The following is a 6,000-nucleotide window of genomic DNA, read 5'->3' on the forward strand; positions in this document are numbered from 1 at the left end:
AAGTATAATGGTGTGTACATATTTAGGACAGTTACTTCGAATGATCCCTAAATTGTAAAGGGGAGCATTTCTACAGTACCTAATATGTGCCAGATACTGTGCTAAGATCTTTCGAGTTACCATCCCATTTGATTCTCACAACAATCCTTCCAACTGGGTGTTATTAATATCCCCATTTTACAGTTAAGGAAACGAAGGCAGACAGGGACAAAGTGACTTATCCAAGGTCGCACAACTAGAAAGCTTACTGTAATCACTCGCTACAGTGTATTGCACATCTACTCTGTTCTACTGTTCTACCTTTCCATTTCTTAGCCAGTACCAGATGATTCTTACAATTGCTACCTCATAACGTAGTTTAAGATCCAGCAATGTTAAAGCTACTTCCTTTATATTTTTTATTAATTCCATTGATAGCCTTGCACTTTTGTTCTTCCCAGTGAATTTTATTACCATTTTTTTCTAGCTCAGTAAAATAATTTTCTGGTTATTTTATTCAGATGGCATGGAATAAATAAATTAGTTTAGGTAAAATTGCAGTTTCTATTCAAATGCTTTCTTGTAATTGCTTTGATTTCTTCATTAGTAGTATATACACCTTTTACATTTTTAATATTGTTGGTTTGTTTTCTTCCTCTTTTTTACTCATATTATTCAATGGTTTATCTATTCTTCATAAAACCAAATCCTAGTGTTATTTGTGAATTCAGTGGTTTTCCTACACTCAATTTTATTCCTCACCTTTAATTTTTAAGATTTATGAAGTTTAATTGAATTTTTTAAATTTATTCTTTTCCTAGTTTTTTACAGTATATGCAATTCATTGATCTGTTCCTTCACTATGTTCAAATATAAGTATTTTGAGATATAAATTTTACTCTGATCACTGTTTTTACTGCATCCTATAGCTTTTGACATACTGTTTGATTATCATTCTGGAGATCATTAAGAAACAATCTCCATTCTAGATTAAAGAATTTTTGTAAAAAAAACTATAGGTCACAAATACAGTTTTTGAAGCCTTACCAAGTTCAAATTGTAATGCAGTTTACCTAGTGGAGATGTCTTCTCATTTCATGTTTAAATCTGTTACGATACTTTTTTCTTTCAGGGAGGTCAAAAGGAAACTCTTTTAATTCTGCCAATTAAAAAAAATTGAGGAAGGGGTAGATTAGATCATCTCACAGGATCCCTTAATCTTTGATCCTTTGGTTCAAGACTGCCAGGGTCTTAGAGACAGGACACAGGGGGATGACTCTTGCATTTGGAGGAAAAGGGTCTTGGTTTATATCGCCCTCGCTGTGTATCTTTAAATGAGTCTCTTTCCATCTCAGACCTCAGTTGCATCCTCTCTAAAATAAGAGGGCTATGTTGAGTAATCTCTAAAAGTACTTTTCATCATTCACATTCTATAATCGTGGGGTCCCTTTGACATTAGTAGGTGGTCATTCTGGATCTTCCACTTGCATCTCTTTACAGAATAAGCTAGAACAGGTATTTGGCATCCCACGGTCTGAATTCCTACAAAGGCTCTCCTGCTGGCTAGTTGCCTGACTCTGGAAAAGGACCCCATGGCAGGGTACAGAAGGGGAAGGGGAGAGAATAAAGCATTTGTAAAGCACCTACTGTGTGGCAAGCACTATACTAAACTCTTAAGGAACATGATTTCATTTACTCCTCAAAGCAACCCTTTGAGTTAAGGGGAATTATCATCCCCATTTTACAGATAGGGAAACTAAGGCAGACAGCAGTTAAGTGACTTGCCCAGGGTCACACAGAAATTGGGGGTGTGAAGCTGGATTTGATCTCAGATCTTCCTAACTCCAGGTCCAACACTCTACCCACTATCCCACCAAGCTGCCTCATGACTAGTCTGTATTAAATGACCTCTTATGTCCCTGCAGGGCAGAAAGGGAGGGAACCATTCCTGAAGCATGACTCTGATGTGCAGGGACAGCAGCCACAGAATGAGAGCATACCCCAGTGGGAAATGGACTTTCCCTACTGCTCCCAGCTCCATGAGAGGCAGGAGACTTGGGAGCCAGGCAGGATGAAGACGACAATCCAAGGCCCAAAGACACTTCTTCAGAGCTCCAATTTAGGGAGAGTTGTAGACAAAGAGCTGACATGGCACTAAGAAGAGACTTCCATCACCAATGAAGCAAGGCAGTGGGACACTCTAGACCAGAGAACATTAAATATATGACCAAGTGAGACCGTTCACCTCGAATTTCTACACCTCAGTTTCCCTTCCAGGATCAGCAAGAGGTTAAATTATATGAGGTAAATGGGCCCTGACAGCCTTTGAGTGATCTCACCACAATCACTTCAGCTTAAGAGGCCTTAGTTTGTCTTTCAGTGAAAGCAGGACTGAGAACTCCATTATGTGAGAGGGGTCTGCCAAATTTTTCCTGATCCTACACCCGTGATTTCAGGTTGTGGAAGTCAGTTTCCCTTTCAATACCTTGCAGGCTTAAATATATGAACTGAGGGGACCCATTAAGCTCATATAATTTTAACCCTTGCTGTTACTGAAAGGGAACCTGAGGCCTAGAAGGATGACCTTCCTGATGTGAAATACATCATAAGCTTGGAGTGCCCACTGAGGTCAATTACTTTTACGGAAGGTTATCACTGAGAGGCAAATTCAGGATTAGAAAGATTTAGTGACCATTACGATTTCTAGCAGAAGCTGGAAGGCTGCTTTCAGATAATTTATAGCTAGATACAGATTTCACTGAAAGGGAAAGTGAGGCCTAGAAAGCTGAGGTTCCAAGTGTCAGATCAACCAGAAGTTTGCAGGGCCCTCTCACTCCACATATTTAACCTGGCCCTGTTCTTGGAAAGGAAAATGAGACCGAGAAAGATCAAGTCTGCAGGAGGGAGATCACCCATAGTTTGGCATGTCATTCTCAGTGGAGATACTTTATTCAGTCCCTGTTGTTGAAAGGGAAACTGAGGCCTAGAAAGCCGAGGGAAATGGAGTGATATCCTCCATAGGGGGGCCTTCAGGGACATCTCAGAACTTGGAGGCCAATCCCTGTTGTTAGTGAAAAGAAAACTGAGGCCTAGAAAGTTGAAGTTACTGGTGAGGGATCACTCAGAGGGTGGCAAGGAGGGGCATCTAAGATCATGGAGCCCAATACCCTGATGTTACTCAAAGGAAAACTGAGGGCTAGAGTACTCAAGTGAATGACATGATATCCCCCAAAGAGTGGCAATGAGGGACATCTCAATCCATGAAATCCAACCCCCTGATGTTACCAAAAGGAAAACTGAGGCCTAGGAAGATGTAGTGACTAGTATGAGATCCCCCATTAACTGGCAGTGCCTATGACATCATAGTGTTCAACCTGATGCTATCACAGAAAGAGAAACTGAGTCTCAGAGGAATGAAGAGACTTTTAAGATCCTCCACAAAATGGCTGGTCCCTGTCAGGTGAAGGGGTCCAACCCTCTGCATTAAATGAAAGGGAACCTGGGTCCTGGAGAGCTGACCTAGGAAACTGAAGTGACTCATTTGAGATCACCAAAAACCTACCAGGGTTCAATAAGGATATATCATTTCAACTTTCTTATAAGAAATTACTACCTTTTTTGTAGTTACTAATTACTAATAATCTTAGACACACAATTTGCAGACATAAAAGAAAAATAGTCTATTCTTACTGAGATCCTTATAAATGGTCATTGGGTATGTACGCTATATTTCTCTTTATTTTTCATGTCAAATATTCTAGTAAGTTCAGGTTTTTTTTTAAACAAAGTCTTGAAAGTCAGACAATTCATTAAATGTCCACTTTTTTTCATTCAGAGTTATGATTACCTTGGCTGAGCTTTATACTTTCAACCAGAAACACAGTGCTTTTACTCTTTGATATACAGTGTTCCAAGACCTTTGATCTTTTAGTATAGTAATTACTAGGCCTTGTGTGATTCTAATTGTGGTATTACCTAATGTAATTTTTTTTTGTTTTTGCTCATAATATTTTATCCTTCAGCTGGCGGTTTCAGAATTGAGTATAATATTCCTGTTAGTGTTCCTCTATCCTGCTCCTCCATGATTTATTCTGTTTTCTCCTTTAACTTCTCCTTCCACCAAAGTGTTTGCCCCTGATTACCCCTTCCCCCAATCTGCAGTCACTTCTACTGTGCCCCCTCTCTTATCCTCTTCCTCCCTGCTTTCCTGTAGGGTAAGACAAACTTCCATACCCGAATGAGTGTGTATGTTATTTCCTCCTGTAGCCAAATCTCATGAAAATAAGGCTCATTGTTCTCTCTCATCAACCCCTTCTTCCCCTCCATTGAAAAGCTCTTTCTTGCCTCTTTTATGTGACATGATTTACAACATTCTACCTCTCCCTTTCTCGTTCTCCTAGTATATTGTGGTCAACACTTAATTTTCTTTTCTAGACATCTTCCCTTCCTATTCAACTCACTCTTTGCTCCCCATCCCCCCTCTTTCTCTCTCTTCATATATACGTATATATATATATATACCATATACCATACGCACACATACATACATACAAACACACACACACACACAAACACACATTCTTTCCAACTCTTCCAATTAACTTAGTACTGAGAAAGGTTTCATGAATTACAAATATAATCTTTCCATACAGGAATATAAACAGTTAAACTTTAATAAGTCCCTTATGGTTTCTCTTTCCTGTTTATCTTTTCATGCATTTCTTGATTCTTGTATTTCAAAGCTGAATTCTCTATTCAGTTCTGGTCTTTTCAACAAGAATGCTTGGAAGTTCTCTACTTCATTGAAGTTCCATTATTTTAGCATTAAGAATTATACTCAGTTTTGTTGGGTAGGTGACTCTTGGTTTTAATCTCATCTCCTTTGAAATCTGGAATATCATATTCCAAGCCCTCTGTTTCTTGAGAGGACAAGCTGCCAAATCCTGTATCACCCTGATTGTATTTCCACTGTACTTGAATTGTTCCTTTCTGGCTGCTTCTAATATTTTCTCACTGCCTTGAGAACTCTGAAATTTGTCTAGAGATTTCCTAGGTGTTTTCTTTTTCGGGTCTCTTTCAGGAAGTGATCAATGGATTCTTTGCATTTGTATTTTACCCTCTAGTTCTAGAATATCAGGGCAGTTTCCTTGACAATTTATTGAAAGAGGATGTCCAGGCTATTTTTTGATCATGGTGTTCAGGTTGTCTAATAATTTTTAACTTATCTATCCTGGATCCACTTACAGGTCAGTTGTTTTTTCAAAGAGATATTACTCATTGTCTTCTATTTTTTCATTTTTTAGCTTTATTTTATGATTTCTTGATTTCTTATAGAGTCCATTAACTTCTATTTGCTCCATTCTAATTTATGAAGAATTATGTTTTTCAGTGAGCTTTTGGACTTCTTTTACCACGTAACCTACTCTGTTTTATAAGGCTTTCTTCTCCTCATTGGCTTTTTGGACCTCTTTTGCCATTTGGGATAGTCTCATTTCAAAGCTGCATTTTATTCAGCATTTTTTATTTTGGTTTCTTTCAGCAAGTCGTTGACTTGTTTCTCATGATTTTCTTGCATCACTCTCATTTCCCTTCCCAGTTTTTCCTCTACTTCTCTGACGTGATTTTCAAAACCCTTTTTCAGCTTTTCCATGAGAAAAATTATCATTTTTCTTGGAGACTTTGGCTAGAGAAAGTTTGGATTTGTTGCCTTCTTGTGCTTAGATGATTTGATCTTCCTTGTCACCAATGATGTAAGAAAATACCTCTTCACCAAGAAAGTAAGTTTCTATAGTCTTTTTCGTTAACGTCTTCAGACACATAAGTAGAATTAATCTTATAACGCAGCATTAAAATTAAAATCTTAGAACGCAGAATTAGAATGAAGGTCTAAGAAGAGAGAATCAGAATTACTCCCAGAAAACAGAATTAGGATTACTCTTAGAATACTGAATTAGAGCTAAAATCTTACAAGACAGAATTATAATTAGTGGTAAAAGGCAGAATTAGAAGAAAAAAATCTTA

This window comes from Notamacropus eugenii, chromosome X, assembly GCF_028372415.1.
Source record: "Notamacropus eugenii isolate mMacEug1 chromosome X, mMacEug1.pri_v2, whole genome shotgun sequence".
Taxonomy (NCBI): domain Eukaryota; kingdom Metazoa; phylum Chordata; class Mammalia; order Diprotodontia; family Macropodidae; genus Notamacropus; species Notamacropus eugenii.